Source organism: Rousettus aegyptiacus, unplaced genomic scaffold (genome assembly GCF_014176215.1).
Source record: "Rousettus aegyptiacus isolate mRouAeg1 unplaced genomic scaffold, mRouAeg1.p scaffold_m13_p_1, whole genome shotgun sequence".
Classification (NCBI taxonomy): Eukaryota; Metazoa; Chordata; class Mammalia; order Chiroptera; family Pteropodidae; genus Rousettus; species Rousettus aegyptiacus.
The window spans coordinates 60,287,895-60,305,695 of record NW_023416284.1 but is presented as its reverse complement, the minus strand read 5'-3'; the positions used below and the strand labels follow the sequence as shown (position 1 = coordinate 60,305,695).

Here is a 17,801-nt window from a genome sequence, read left to right as displayed (position 1 = left end):
ACAGATTGTTACCAGTGAGTTTTACCAACTCTTTTAAAAAGAGTCAAATTATAGAAGGGAGAATAAATGCCATTTTACAAGGTGTTTAATACCTTATACCAACCTTAACAATGAACCTGGACACATATAGTACAATAAAAGAATCTTACATACCAATACCTTATGAGCACAGATATAAAAATTTTAAGTATCAGCAAATTAAATGTTAATAATAATAATAGCTTATCAAGACTAAGAAAGATTACAATAGCCAAGAATTGAAAACAACCTAAGTGTTCATCAACAGATACATGGATAGAGATAATGTAGGGTATATTTTTATATACAGAATATTATTCAGCCACAGAAAAAGAAGAAGATCCTTCCACGTTGACAACGTGGATGGACCTTGAGGGCATTATGATAAGTGGAATAAGTCAGACAGAGAAAGACAAATACTGTTATGATCTCATTTATACATGGAATCTAAAAGAAGCAAACTCGCAGAAACAGAGAACAAATTGGTGGTTGCCAGAGGTGGATGAGTGGGGTGAGGAAAATGGGGAGGGGGGTCAAAAGATACAAACTTCCAGTAATAAGATGAATAAGTTCTGGAGATGCAATGTACAAAAAAAAAAATTGTAATTATGCAAGGTGATAGATAACTAAACTTATTGTGGTCATCCTTTCACAATATATACATATATTGAATCATTATGCTATTCACCTTAAACTAAATTAACATTATATATCAATGATATCTCAATAAAACTGGAAAAAAGATTAAGGGTTTATCCTAGGAATGACAGTTTATTAATTGAAAAACTTCTCAGGATAAAGTATTACATTTACCAATTAAAGGAAAAAGACAAATTTCCATTTCAGTGCATATAGAAAGTTTAGTTTATCTAAAACCAACCTTAGCTTCATCTTCAATTTTACTCCTCCTTCTGAGTTTTAAGTTATCAGATATGTACATGTAAACGTTCATATAGTTGTTTGTGAACTTTTCCCTCTTTCTCAGTTTTCTCTCATCCAGTTCCTCTGGATCATATCCCCAGAGCACCTTTGTTACTAGACCAGAAATACAACTCTCTGCTGGATTCCTTGCTCCCCAGATTCTCGTCATCTCATGCCTAGGTCATCAAAGAGTCTACTGAATAGTCTCTCTGCCTCCAGCTCCTTTAATACTAAATGTTTTCATACACCTCCTCTCTTCCCAAAGGGAAAGCATATTTTAAAAATACATCTACAGTAAGATTCACAAAAGGAATGGAAAGAAAAAGATAAAATGAGAAAAAGAAACTATGACAACTTTATGGGTCAACATACCCGCCATAATTGTAAAACTTCCAAGTACCCAAGGCAAAAATTCAATCTTTTTCAGAATCTTCATTATCAAAAGTGACAAAATATACCATATCCTGAAAGAAGATGAATATTTCCCCCAAATAAACTCTCTTAGAAACTTTTCATATGTGAAATTATATAAGACAACAGTGTTCTCAACAATAGTTCTCCGGTAATCAGGGAAAAGAATTCACGAAGCTGGTTCTTCCAAAGACTTTTTAAAAAGCAGAAAGTTCAAAACTGAGATACAGCTCAGTAATTTTATGAAACACCAGGGTGATCTGGTCCAAGTATATATTCTACTATTAACCCTAATGGATCTAAGGGGAGGATTTATAGTGCCTGGAGGGAAAAATGGGTTGCCTGTTCTGTAGACAAAATGTTTCTAAATTATACTCCTGAGAGTCTGAGGAATTCTCCCAGTACACTGAAAAGGGCAGTTTGGTATAGGACAAAAAGTAAGAGAGGACAAGGTAGGATTCTAATCCCCTTCATAAATATGAGCCACTCTTCTTTTATATTTGTATACAGGTGTTTAAGCTATAAGGTGTTATATGAGTTCCTTGGAAAAAAAACCTTGTGTTCTCACGCACTATAAATAATTAGCCTTAGGAGGAAAAACAGGGTTAGTATGCTCCACTCAAAACCTACGCAATTTGAACCAGGGAAATAACAGACATAATAACACCTCTAATTAAAAGACATGGTAAATTGCTAACATATAATTACTATAGAAAACAAAGAACATTGTTTTTAAAATAGAAGGGGATATAATAAAGAGGCAGCTGAGTTATGGAAAAAAAGGGCAAAGTGAATAAAAATTGTGGAGCACAGAGAATACTTCTAAGACAGAGCATGCGGCCAAATAGAACCAAAAGGTAGACTGTGGAGCGCAGTTTGCAGGCGTTCGGTTTCAATATTCAGTTTAGTCTGTTTTGCATTCAACTGCTACAACTGGGAAGTGCTGGGAAATACCACTACAAACCATTCTACTTCCATATTATACTGGCATCTTCCCTTCTTTACTAATTGTGTATACGCCAAATTATTCTCTGAAATAAACAGTGTAGTAGACTATGCTGTGTTTCTGGAACATTTTATTTGAAAAAAAAATCTACTGGAGGAGGGGAAATGGGAAGTTGAGGAGGAGGAGACAAAGGCAGAGAAAGAGGAAAGGAGAGTATAAGATAGAGTGAGAAATTAATTAACTGATTGGTTAATGCAAAAAGCAACTGTATTATACCAGCTTCCCTAAAATTGACTTCTCCCATCCAGATTTCTAATGAGAGGTGAAAAGGTAATGCCTTCAAGATTAAATATCATTGATGATAATCTAAGATTCCCAGAAGTTATGCCATTCTGTTTTTTAACTGCTTCTATCCAGAATGAGCTGACACATTTGGCTTCAAATGCTGTTAAGTGAAAATATAATAACTAGAAAAAAACATTTTCATTGAGAAAAAGAGCTAAATTACTTTTCATTGGCTTTAATTTCCAACTCTATGACAGAAGTTCAAAACTGTATCACTCCTAACCAGAAAGCTTAACTTAGAGTAAGATGAACCACCTTAACTCGTTTCCTTCTAAATGCCTGTCTAGAAAACACCTAACAAAAAAATTAATACCAAAGTAAGGTACTGCTGAGTAAAGTCATGTCATAATGCTATTCCAAAATTTCATTTTGTGAAATCAATATTGATGGTGATAGGAAAATCTATGATTTGGATACAAGCACCAATAAAAAGGTGAAATACCGATGGCGAAGTAATCCTCATGAAGAAAAAAAATGTAGAAAACTTCTAAATATTATTGGCAGTTTCTATTCTCTAAAAGCATTGCAAGACAATACTGTGAAGAGATGTGAATCAAATAGTTATAAATAAATACATTGCACATATACTGAAGCAACACTTTGATAATTACATGTTACTATGCAGATACAAAAAATGAATTGAGCAAGAATTCAAGCTAACCTTCCTTAGCCACTAGAAAATAAAAATAAATGCATATGTCTTAGGTATGCTACTTGCATCTCCAAAATCACATATAAAGAAGACAGTTACAGCATCAATTCCTCAAAGTACATACCTGAGACCTAAATCTGTCATTTTGACAAACTACCTTTGGCTTTGGACTGTATTACTACCAAATAAGAAAAATTCTTGCCTACCCTGATAGAGGTGCTTAATATGGTATTAAGATTTAAATTATGCTGATTTTGCTAGATAAGACAGATGGCTGTCTTATAAAGTACAATACACAATGTCCCAATTCTATCATTGATGAATGAATTGAGGAATAAAAAGGGAAGAGAATATGTTTATAGAATTAAATTTTTCAAATGGCATTAATACTAGGGATACAATTTTGGTAAAAAGTAAATGTTAATAACTAACTGAATAAAAACAGTGGAATTGGTGTCCTCTTGACGTGACAAAAAAGGAGTTCAGGATCCCTATTTTATGTTCAGAATAATTTTTTGTTCAATAAGAATATTTCTCCATAACAGATTTAGAGAAGCCTGAAAAACACTTAAATAATAGGTCATTAGTATTGCCACACATCCTAATATATCTTTAGGTAGTATAAATTTTTCAACCTCAGTTGGTTATCACCAAGGACATTATCCTGCCTAAAAATCTCCTAAAAAATCTAAATAATAATGCCAACAAGATTGGTACTATTCTTTAGATGAGAAAATCGTACCATGGAGAGGTTTAAAAACTTGTTCAAGATGACTAAGCTGGTAAAGAAAAGAACTGAGATAAAAGCCTAAAATTAAAGTTTCTGGTTTCTATCCATCCCATTTGCCTTTGTAATTATTATCAACCACAGTTTATTTTCTGGGTGAGTTGATATTATTAATTAAACGCAACATCCACAGGAAAACAAATCCTGAATTACAAATAACAAATTTTACAGAACAATACCTTTTCTGTAAGTTAGAAACTCTTCCTGTATCTCATCACATCTACTGTCTTGGATCAATAATAATGCTGTGGGGAGTAAAACACAGGTAGATGTCCTGAAAGAACATTGGAGTGTAGAGCAAGACAGGATGGCATTACAGTGTAATACATGCTTCTGAACTTAGCAAGTGTGCAAATTTAGTTTGGTTTGAACACTTACTAATTCACAGTTCACTTTGTTCTGTTTTCTTTCATTTTGAAGATCTACAAAACTTGAGAATTAAACAACAAATATGTGAGTTTTTCTAATACTTTTATATCTGATTTCTTAAAATCTCCATTTTTTACTTTGTTGTTTTCTTATCTGCCATCCCCTAGCAATCTTCTCTGGCCTCATAAGGTACCTTTTTAACATCTCTATTGCTTCCTACTTTCGCTGGGTTATTAATTCCTGGCTTTATCCCAGAATCTTTGTCAAATCCTACCTTTCCATCTACAAGGCCACTGTCATAGTTCCACTTATTTTCATCTCTAACTTGGATGTTGCAGCCTGGTTCCCCAAAATGCGGTAACTCTTAATTGTTGTCCATGTTCCATAAAGGAGATATAATTTTATGATGAGAAGTGAGGGGAGTTATTATTTTATCTTCTTTTTAAAAAACTTCTAGATGACATAAATCCAAAACTCCTTCAGTTAACAAACTTAATAATCAAGCCCCAAGCAATCATTTCCAGTTTAATCATCCCCATTTCCTTACTCTCAGTGGGTTTCTCCTCATTCCTTGTTTAACACAGTCTTGTATGGCTCCCTCCACAATAACTATCTCCTCTTTCTAGAATGATCTGCTAAACGTCCTACTCAATTTTCAAAGTCCTACTCAAAGCTTGCCTTTCTTGAAGACCTCTTTCCTCTAGATATTAAGTTACGATAATCTGTTTCCATTTCTATGATCACAGGACACATTTTACACAGTTATTTACTACTTATGTCTGCCTTCCAAACCAGGTGAACACAAAGCTAAGAATAGCCACATTGAAATGAATAAGAAAAAAAATTTCACTGTATCCAACTCAGTCTCTCCAACAAGCAAGGGCAGGTCAGCACCAGGATATCACCACAGGTTGGAACTCTCCCTCAGTAGGGAAAAGAAAAGAATGAAACATAAATTCAAGGTTTTGACTTTTCAGAAGGAATATCTGAAGGACTAGCTACTGTCTCATCCAAATTTTAACATAGGAGTCAAAAGACTTATACATTGAACACTACAAAGCATTGTTTAAAGAAATTAGACACAAATAAATAAAAGATATCCCATGTTCATGGACTGAAGACTTAATATTATTATAATGTCCATACTACCCAAAGTGATCTACAGATTCAATGTAATCTCTATCAAAATCCCAATGATATTTTAAACAGAAATAGAAAAATAATCCTAAAATTAAAATGAAACTGCAAAGGACCCCAAAGAGCCAAAACGATCTTGAGAAAGAAGGACAAGGCTGGAGGCCTCACACTTCCTGATTTCAAAACATTATGAAACTACAGTAATTAGAATGGTATGGTATTGGCATAAAAACAAATATATAAACCAATGAAACAGGATAGTAGAGCCAAGAAATAAACCCATGCATGTATAGTCAAATCATCTTCAAAAAAGGTACCAGGACTACAAAATAGGAAAAAGATAACCTCTTTAACAAATTGTGCTGAGAAAATGAAAACCTACATGCAAAAGAATGGAATTGGACCCTCATCTTACTCCATAAACAAAAATCAACTCAAAATGAATTAAAGACTTAAACTTGAGACCTGAAGTATAAAGCTCCTACGAGAAAACACTGGGGAAAAAGCTTCATGACATTAGTCTTGGCAATGACTTCTTGGATATGATACCAAAAGCAGAGGCAACAAAAGCAGAAATAGATAAGTAGGACTACATCAAACAAAAAAGCTTCTGCATAGCGAATGAAATAATTAACAAAGAGAAAAGCAACCTACAGAGTGGAAGAAAAAATCTGCAAACTATAATATCTGATAAGGAGTTAATATCCAAAATATATAAAGATCTCCTATAACTCAACAGCAAAAATACAACTCAATTTTAAAAATGGGCAAAAGACTTGAATACACACTTCAAAAATGATATACAAATGGAATACAAAAGACATACAGGTATTGGAAAAGATGTTCAACATCACTCATCAACAGGGAAATGCAAATCAAAACCACAAAGAGATATTAACCTCACACCTGTTAGGATGGCTATTATTTAAAAAATAACAAATGATGGTGACAACATGGAGAAATAAGAAACCTTGTGCACTGCTGGTGAGAATACGAAATGGTGCAGATCTTACGAGAAAATAGTATGGAGGTTCCTCAGAAGATTAAACACAGAAGTACCATATAATTCAGCAATTCCACTTCTGGGTATTTACCAAAAAGAACTGAAATCAGGATCTCAAGAGATATTTGCACTCCCATGTTCACTGCAGCATGATTCACAATAGCCAAAATGTGGAAACAACCTAAATGTTCACTGATGGATGAATGAATAAAGAAAATGTGGTATATACATAAAATGAAATATTATTTAACCTTTAAAAAGGAAGAAATCTTGTCATATGCAATAATATGAATGACACTAGAAGATGTTATGTAAATGAAATAAGCCAGGCACATAAGTGTTATGTTAGCTACTTTGTGTGGGGAGGACTTGCACAGACGATTGGTGCTATATAAAAAAAAAATAATGAAATAGTAGATAAATATTAATTCAACTAGAACACAATGTACTAAAGACTGGTAAGTTTCACCCAAGTTTCATCAAATACTGCATGATTCTAGTTAGACGATCTATCTGAAGTACACACACCCATAGTAGCAGAAAGTAGAATGGTGGTTGTTAAGAGCTGTGGGGAGGAGAAAGTGAGGAGTTGCTGTTCAACTGTTAGTTTCAGTTATGCAAGGTAAAAATGTTTTAGAGGTCTGCTTTACAACATTGTGTTTATACGTATAAATATTGTACATTTAAATGTTTGTCAAGAAGGTAGCTCTATTTTTTTTTTATCAACAAAAGAAAATTATAATGTTGATGATATGTCTGTTGGAGTTTTACAGACTGTCTTGAGAAAAGGCAAAAAGCTTGCTACAGATCTGCCAGCAACATGTGGTTCAGGATGCTAGAACTGAAATGCATAATTTTACCAAGGGGAAAAGTTGTAAGTAGACACAACTTCCAAAGTGGCAATACGAACCAGAATAAAGACTGTTCGAAGTTACTATTAAAGGTAAGTTAGGACATGTAAGCATAAGGAAGCATACTTAAAACTTGAGCAGAAAGGTACTGGGAAAGAAAATCTATTCTGACTGGTAGGGTTGTACACTTGAGAGGAGCTTGAGGCTCATTTTCATGTGCAGTAACAAATAAAGAAACCATAAATGAAGCAGGGGTACAGGTGGAGGGGGGGCAGGGAATGGGGTGGGGGGGACATGAAATAGAAACTAATATCTCAGATTTTGGATGCTATTTAAATATGAAGAGTCCGAGTCCTCTGTGGAAATCTTAGAAACGAATATTACTTCAGTTTCTAAGACAAGAACTACTAAGGAATTAGATTTGTTGAGAACCGTGTAATGTATCATCAAGCTTGAGGATATCAACTCTTAACTGCTGGCATGAGTTCTCTCATTAAGAGAAAGAAATAAGTAACTTAAGACCATATACAATCAAACTCTACCGTAAATCCAATATTCTCTTAAATAAGACAATGGATACAAAAGTGCACTGTAAACCGTAAAAGCAGAGATAAGTTATTTATAGTTATATAGCTTTCTGTAGTTACATATTAATAGTTTAGTAATATTTATATATTCATATAGCAATATTTACATATTTATATTTGACGCAGATAATCTCAGCCATCAGAATAGTTTTAGAATCACATATAAAATGTTAGTACAATTATAATTATTTTGTTTACCTGATAGAAAGGTGAAATTTACCAACCTTTAGTATATTGTATTCTAGTTGAATTAATATTTATCTAATGTTTCATTATTTTTTCTTACGTAACCTTTAAAAAGAAAAATGAATATAATTATCAAAAAATTTTAATTTCCACAAATATTCTAACTGGATTAACACAAGGATATTCTGCTGTGATGCAAATTGAGAGTTGGATTTAATGATTTAATTTTAGAGAGAAAACTGCATCGAGTAAACCAAAAATTGTTTCAATTACTCTACCAACTAAACACAGCATTTATTATTACAATCATAACATTGAAATGTGTTGACAACTTCTTATCTGAAACCATCAACGATTTGAGGAGGGAAAAAAGGAAAGAAGCTATCTGTTTAGAATGTGGGTTATTAAATTTATCCTAACTACCCAAACTTTGTTTTCTATCTATACATAATACCTTGAGACCAATTTTCTTCTCTAATCTTAGGAAACTGCCTGAAAGACTAATTTTTAAGAAGCATAAACACCCTTTCTATCTGTTTTAATGAAAGATGGGCAGCACAAAAGCCTGGAAAGTCGGAAACACATCAATATCAAGTCCCAGTCACTACATATGGAAAGAGCACCCTTCAGGCTTCGTTGGACTTCGTTCAAATGGGATGACTTCAGCTCAACAATCCCATTAATCTATCTAGATAAAAGAAGCACTTCTCCCATTTACAGTAGGGAGGGAAATATATTGAAAATTGTGAGAATATTGTTTCAAATCTGATGTTGGTAAAATCTTAATGAGGTACAGTATTCATCCTTTATCAGCGGTAATATATTCCAAGACCCCGGTAATACCTGAAATCATGGATAGTTCCAAACCCTACACATACAATATATTTTCCTATACATACATCCACTTAAAAGTTTCTCTTTGGTATATTCGAATTGTCAGCATCACTACTCCTGGGCTTTGGAGCCATTAGTAAGTAAAATAAAGGTTACTTCAACACAGCACAGTGATACCAAAACAAACAAGCTGATAACTGAGAAGGCTACTAAGTGACTAACGGGTAGGGAACATATACAACATAGATAACCTGGACAAAGGGATGATTCATGCGCTGGGCAAGACTGAGCTGGACAGTTTGAGATTTCATCACACTACTCAGAATGACATTCAATTTAAAACTTATTGATTGTTTATTTCTGGAATTCTCCATTTAATATTTTCTGACTGAGGTTGACTGCAGTTAACTGAAACCTTTGAAAGTGAAACTGCAGATAAGGGGTGACTACTGTAGTCTCTAAGGAGTGGGTCTCAAGAAGCCTACACAAAAATGTAAGACCATTATAATGTTATCAAATCCCAAAACAGACTAACAACTAAAATGAAACCTGGTTTTATAATACAGAAAATCACTAGTACAAACCTCCATTATAGCACTTACACTGTGTATTTATTATTAGTCTTTCTCAAGAGAACAACTCATGACCTAAAAAACTGTAATCAGTCAACAGCCTGAATGAATGAATGGTTTTGCTTTTTAAAGAACTCTTGAAAGATTCTACCTTCTGAAATGTACTAGTTGGTTTTAAACAAAATAATGCAAACCAAACAAAACTCAAAAATATTTTTTTAAAGTAAAAATAAATTCAAGGTATCCAAACTAGATGTAGGAAATGATAAAACAAAGAATGTAGAGAACTATTCAGGTATACTGAGAAACAAAACTCTACAATCTACAAATGAAGTAGCACCCAAAATATATTAAGATTTACCACAAGTATGTTTAAAAAAAAAAATGACGAGGACTTATAATTAACCTTGACAATTTCTAGGATACTATGATTCATATTTTAAGCAGTTGGTTGCTAAATTTGTGTGACAGATATATGTACCCTCTAAAATTACAGCACTGTCCTTTTTCAAATATTAACATCAAAAGCTTGATTAACATTATGTAAATGTTATATACATAAATATACTCTTATTCTGATCAGGACTAGGCAGAGTATTTCATTAAGATATGTGCATAATACCACATAACTGAAGTTAGTTCATATTGCTACAATAACACTCCACAGTAATAACTAAGTGCTAAATAGGTTGGTTTATGGAGGGCAATATGAAAAACAAATATCTAATGGTAAAAATAAGAAAATATATATTATTTTTATCAAAGTGAAAGCATGGAAATCTATTTTGATTTTATGTGCTTTTATAGCATTTTAAATAATAAAAAAGCTTTACTTCAAAAGCTTTTGTACTTTTATATCCACATGAATACCAGTGCAGAATATTTACTTTCGGTCTATTTACAAAAATATCTAACATGAGATATAAAAAAATAAAATACAAAGCAATTTGTCATTCTAAATTTCTCTACTGGTTCCTTAATCCCCTGAAGGGTACTTTATCAAAAAGAAGAGTGAATAAAAAGATACTTTTTTTCTACATAATAATGTAGAAAACAAACTTTCTTTTTTTGTAGTAACTCAAAAGAGGTCACCAGTATGGATATTATGCTCTGTAAACTAATCTCTCTACATTAGCCAGTACAACTGATTTTATTGTTATTTCTAACTCCTGTTCTATAATATGTAAATAGTAATTAAGAAAAAAATAAAAGAATCACATAAAAAGATTATAGAGAATCATATAAAAGCCAAAAAATATAATTCTGTGCTTCTCTACCATAAACAGTAGGAGTATGGGCAGTGTTCGAGGGTAAGAAGATAGAAATGTTAATGCCAATGAGATAGATTTCTTACTGTCCTAATATTAGCTGCTCTTCCTTTACTGGGCCTAGTCTTATATTTTCTGAGAAATAGAATTCTTGGGAGTTCCCACTTCTATATGACCTGCTTTTACCAATGAAATGTGAAAGTGACAAGTGCCAGTTCCAAGCAGAAACTTTACGAGCCATTCTAAAGTTCCATCACCTTTTTCCCTCTCCTTCAGTCTAGGTCTCAGAATGAATGCATAGAGCACTGTCACAGCACATCCACGATGTATATATAAAATGAGAATAAGCACTGTGCTTTTGGATTTGTTTTACAATCCCAATTTAGAAAAAGTTATCTCATACACACTATCCATGGCAAGTGAGAAAGTGCTCAATACGAATACAGACATTAAAGAGTCAAATGGTACATATCTAGGGCAACTGTTCAATATAAAGCCCATTTCTGTGTCCGTAAGTACTTTCCTAGTTGAATGTCAGAAGACTACTATAATAAGGCCAGCTGCTCCCATTTACTTGGATGTCCCTCTGATGTCTACAGTTACATTTAATTTGAGCCTACTTAATTTTTCTTTCTACTACTGTCCAAAGATTACAGGAGGACAATAATCACTTATTAAACATGGGGTAAGGAAATGCGTAAGGTAAACATGTAACACACATTGCATACAACAGAGGTAGTAGCAGCCAGCTGGAAATTAGTAATATTGGACAGCAATTTTCTAATACCAAACTCCCTTTGAATTTTATACTTGGGTAGCTATAAAATTAGCAGCTAGGTTTTAGTATTAGCTATTATGAATTTTTAATATAATAGGGCTTGCCTAACCTTCTTAAGACCTAGCCAGACAAATATAAACAGTCATTCACCTACTCAAAGTCTTTTAAATTGGATTCTTCATTGTTCTCTAATAAATTCACCTACTTGCCATTTTAAAAGGCTTGTCAAAACACTAATTTATGCACTGGGCTAAAAGGTTACTTACTGCTGAATTTAGAAAGTTCACCAAAGAACTATGTTGAAGCTTTTAGATAACTGATGGGATGGTAGGGTAAATGCAATTAAATAAAGCATTCACATGTCATTTTTGCTCAGCAATTATATTTCAAAATATTAGTATATAAACGCTTTGTCAAAACATGGTACTAACAATCAGTCTTCATTTTTGCTTAAGTGCTAGATATAATTTAATTATCAAATTTCAAATATGAGCCATTAACTAATGGGATATGTCCTTCAACATGTCATACATTATTTTGCCCTAAGAATATGAATTGTGAAAAGAAAAATAACATGACAGACTTTTCTGTAAGACTTGTTGAACTTGCCTTATTACTTTATAGTCAATCCATATATGCTGATTCCATCTAGGAAAGATTTTAGATAAGTTGACTTAACTTCTCTGGGATTTAACGAAGGAGATGTTCAACTGAAACCATTTGTAAGGAAGACTGTAATTTTCTTTCTGATACAGTATTTTCTTTCCTCCACAATTCAGAAATCTGAGCACCTTTTTAAAGCTATTATATGCTACAATTTAAAGAAGCAGTTTTTACTTTTAATTTTGCAAATAAATTTAGAAAGGACAATTTGTGTCATTTTATTTTACTTAAAATAAAGATAACAGTTGACATTTTTAAAAATAAATGCAAACAAGTACACAAAAAAATCATATGTATAGCATTTAAAGGAGAATTCTACGCCATTACGTTTAAATGAAAGAGAGGCAAAAAGATGGACACCAAGAGAGGACTAGTATTATGCATTAGCATTGTGCATAAATGATAAACTGTGTCACACTATAACATACTGTTTAAAAATACTGAAAAGCCATATACCATGGGAGAGGCTTAGAATGGAAAAAATACCGTATACTTCTGTGTCATTGGAGATGTCAGTGTGCCAAGTATTTTGATGTGAAAAAAATTCTGAATGAGAAATAATAAATTAAATAAGAGGGGATTTCTTCTATCATGGCCTCACCAGACTTGCTATGATGGCAGTGCATGGGTACTAGTATAAGTTTCTCTCACTGTTTGAGTACATGTCCTTCTGTGTATTCTCTTTAATACCCAGAGGCCTGAGCTAATCATTGTGGTAATGTTGGCAGAATCTATAAATTAAATATTTGGTAAATCTTTTTACTCATGTTCTAGGAAGCCAAGGACTACAAAATCTAAAGTAGAAAGATGCACATACATATATATGTAATTTCTTAGAATTTTATATTAATGTATATGTGTGAGGTATGTATAGGAAAGTATATTCTAGATTAGCAGTCCCCAACCTTGTTGGCACCAGAGACCAGGGCTCATATGAGAAATCTAATGCCTGATGATCTCAGGTGGAGCTGAGGCAGAGATGCTAGTGCTGGGGAGTGGCTGCAAATACAGATGAAGCTTCACAACTTGCCCACTACTCTCACCTCCTGCTGTGCAACCCGGATCCGTGGCCTGCGACTTGGGGACTCCTGTTCTAAAATACAGCTTTCTTTTTTTATTATTATTATTTATACCTACAGCACCTGGTCTTCCTAGGTGGTCTCCCACCCAAATACTAACCAGGCCCGACCCTGCTTAGCTTCCAAGATCAGACGTCAGGCTTGTTCAGGGTGGCATGGCCATAGACCATGGACCATGGCGCCACTGGGGCGCGAATCTAGGACCTTCTGCATGTAAAGCAGATGTGCTAACTGCTATTCTATGGAACCATATCCACAGCTTTCTTTTTTAAGCCAAAGTAAATAGTCTCATAAACTCTGATGAATCTGAGTTCCTAAATTACTTCCATCAGTTTCTGGTGTGACCTATAAGGCTGAAGAAAAGAGATTAAAAGTTTATTTAGGTATAATCCACAAAGAATTTATTGACCAACAAGCTCTTATATTCTTGTTAGGAAAGAATTTGACCCTTCTTCCTAATGAATGGACAGAATTAACCACCTAGTTGAAAAGTACCACTTTAAAACACTTTTATAAGATTGCTATTTTATTCAATTTATACTACAGAGGAAAAAAGTTTTAAGTTAAAAAATACTAGTAAGCAGATAATGAAAGGACTAGAAAAATTATACAATTATACTTGTGTTTAACTCTAACTCAGCAGCTGCTAGTGAACAAAAATTATTGCCAATAAAGGGATTAAGCCAATACCTTATTTAGCAAATATTTGAAGATTCATTTCAGATTATTCACAATATGTTAATATTTATAAAATTGACTAAAATCATTCAAAATTTACTTAGAATACTCAGCATGACTTAGCTTTAAGTAGCAATTTTACGCTTTAATAATTTCAAGTAGAATAAGTCAACATAATGAAATGATTCAATCTATTTCATCTTGACCAAAATTTTCATCTTGACCAATCTAATTAACTAAAATCTATAATCATTTGACTATTAATCATTTGTGTATAGAATTACTTAAGTGTTGCTTTTAATAAATAAAATCTCATGGTAATAGGCCTCATCAATCAGTAGGCAGGCACTGCCTATCTATATATGCAAACCAGCCTCTATTGACTACTAAGTGCTCTGTGTGCATTATTTACTTTGATGTCCTTTATTTAAGAATTCCCTGTGTATTTGGGTAGTACTACAAGAGTGAACTAGCTCAGCAACTCCTAAGGCTCACAGCATTATTAAATGTCTTCTGGATATTTTAGCAGCAAAAAATAAGCTAAGTGGATTATGTCAATGCTACAATTTTCATTAAGTCACCACTATCCCTAGATATTAGTGGTGCATTTTAAGATAATGGATAACACTATGAGGAAAATGGTAAGCATTTCCCCAAATCTCACTGGGACACTAAACAGCCTATTACAAAATTTGCCAGCATGTTTCAAGAATTTTATAAAAATATTTCTCTAAAATTCTGTTTTCATAACAACAGATTAAACAAAAATTTCTCCTGCTCCATTTAATATTTAAAATAGTATGAAAACTCCAGTTTTTATATAGAATGAACATGGTTCTATTAATATACACTTTCTCTTCACTCAATTAAAAATATAACCTTTACATGGTAGAGGCAAAGGTACTGTAATCTTCCACTGCTCACAGAACAGCTAATAGAAATCCACTCTTTTCTGCAATTATCTTTATCATTAAATCTAATAAAAATTTATTTTACTAAAAAGTAATTATTACAAATACACAAAGTTTTCATAGTGTGATTAAAGAGCAGGGATTAGCATGTGCTATCTTTCACTAATGACATTTTAAGAGCATCTCAGTTCTACTAAACGAGAATCTTTTATACATGCCACTAAAGCAATCTAAATATTCACATATCCAAAAAAATAAGGGCTTAAAATGGGAGAGTTATTAAAAATATTTATCTCGTTCCTGTCATACAAACTATGATTGCGTGGGCTGGAAAAACATCAGGGGCAAATGTACAGAACTTTGCCATTAATGTCTCTGCCCAATTAATTGTTACTACATTTTTCTTAAGATTCTTTATAGCTACTTTGCATCTTGCCGGAATCTTTTTTCCTCCCTAGTTTTCTCCATTAATGGAGGAAAACTAATATACATCCATTTAATTTTTAATTATTGACTCTAGGAATGCTACAGGGAGATCATGAATAGCGTTATTACTGCCAATTGCATACATCATTGACATTTATTTAAACAAAGAACTTCTAATAACACTCAATTTTGGCTTTTAATGTAGTTAAATTTAAAAAAAAACTATACCTTAATATTCACTATATCACTAAATATAATGATTCTTAATAGTGAATGTTTAAAAACACACGAAAATAGATCAAAATATTTTCTTTACCTGAAAAGTTATCAGAATTAATTTTTTGAACATTTAGGAAAATTATAGAATCAGGTATCCTCCTGAAGTTCTCAAGTTATCAAGGCATAAAACATAAAAAGCTCAAGAAAAATAACAAAGTAAACATATACAGAAGAGAAGTCTGCCTCTAAGTGGGCAAAAGGGAATTTACACATGATAAATGATCCTTCTGAATTTGAGTTTTATAGCAAAAGATTATACTAAGTATTAAAAAAAAAAAAAAAGCTTACTGGAGGAAAATACTCTCTTTAAACATGTCAAGTGCCATCACATGGAGGGTCAGATTAGGTTAGGTTTAAACTGTTAACTCCAGAGGTCACAGAATAAAAATAAGAGGCACTTTTAGTTCAACTAAAAATTAGAGTAATTTAAAAATAAAATTATCCTTTATTAATGTTATTATTTCTAGAAATTTTAAGTAGAGGACTGATGCTGGCCTTGCAAAAATAATATGGAATAGATTTCTATATTGGCTGAGAGGGTAAACTATGTGAATTCTCTCATTCTAACTTATTAATCTTTAAAAACTTGAAGCTCTATAGCACCTTAGCGTTCACCATGAATCCACTGCTGATATTCCTAGATAGGATATTTATTCTTTCATAGTCTTCTATCTAACTATGAATCAATTAGTGAACATACTCAATCTGGTGCATAAAATTTTACTTTGCCTTCACATAACAAGTAAAATTCCTTTTATAGAAGCTTATAAACAATATTTGCTACATGATATACTCCTCCGACAGAGAAGCATCTCCTTAGTAAATAATGGTATATAATCACAGTTTAGGTTCTAAAGTTAATGTTTGAGATGTATGGCTGGCTATCAATAAATATTTTTTGAAGCAATAAATGAACAACAAAAAGTATTTGGAGACTTTGTTTGATATCATAAGCGAACATTTCCTTAGGCACGTACTAAAAATCTACTACTATAAAAAAAAAAGGCTACATGAAGCTGCTGATTAAAAACCGCACAATTATATGTATGACAGTGCCTATAAAGGTAACGACATCAAGCAAAATTCAAGACAAGCTTAAAGTTACAAAAATTAACTATTTTTGTTTTAACACAAACCCAGGATATGTGTCCCTAAGCACATCTGATTAACTGAGTCAATGGTAGTGTAAGCACTTAATTTTATAATTCTATTTTATGAAGAGAAAAAAAATTCGATAGCTTTTATTCACGAATACTATATGTATTCAAAACTTATCTTTTAACTTTGGTCAACTACATATAAAATTCCATCTAGTATGAATATTAATGATCTTTCTGTGCGACTTCAAGACTGTGTAAACATTATTCTTTTTTTTCCTTCTAAACTTTAGCCTCAACTAATTCCCTAACACAAAATAGATGTAAGTCATCTTAAATAGCTTCTGATTTAATCCTAAGAAATTAACTATAACCAAGTAAGCGTTTCTTCAAAACTTCTTTTGAAGCAGGAACACTTTGCTTCCCCCTTTTCAAAGGTCCTTCTTTACCTGACCCTCACTTACTAAAGACCCATTCTTACAGTCTGGACTGGGATCCCTGAAGTCCTTGGACTTGGGTTACATACTCCTCCTTGTTCTCACAAGTACTTAGGGCTCAAACTACACCTCTGCACCTATTGCTTCAAAAAGACAATGACACATTTGTGTCTTACATTTATACATGTTAAGCTTCTATAAGAGATTTTAATTAAAGAATTCCACTGCTAAAAAGTTTAAAGAGCTATTGCGCTAATCTACATACTACACTAAGCAATGATTCCTAAAGGATTCCTCAGATGACCCCAAAAAGGTCCTATCAGGAGCAAAACAAGGATTTTCAGGATTGTTGGTGACAAAAAAGTGAACTACACAGGTATTCAGTGGGAAAAGGAAAAGTAATTAGTATTTTGTTGAAAGGGCAAGGAAAATAATAATTTTGTGTGATAAAAAAATACATTAAGGGAGATATACTGGCTTAACATTTAAGAGTCTGAATAGAAGCTACACAGAAAAGTTGTTGCCTACCAAAAGATTTCGAAGCATTATTTTAAAAAATACAATAG

The 17,801-nt window shown here is 32.7% G+C and overlaps 1 protein-coding gene and 1 pseudogene across 2 annotated transcripts in view; both read right to left on the bottom strand.

The window, feature by feature from the left end:
• HS2ST1 (heparan sulfate 2-O-sulfotransferase 1) overlaps nt 1-17,801 on the bottom strand; it is a 160,927-nt gene that overhangs the window by 69,038 nt on the left and 74,088 nt on the right. The window lies entirely within an intron of this gene.
• On the bottom strand, nt 13,459-13,574 carry LOC118605214 (annotated as a pseudogene).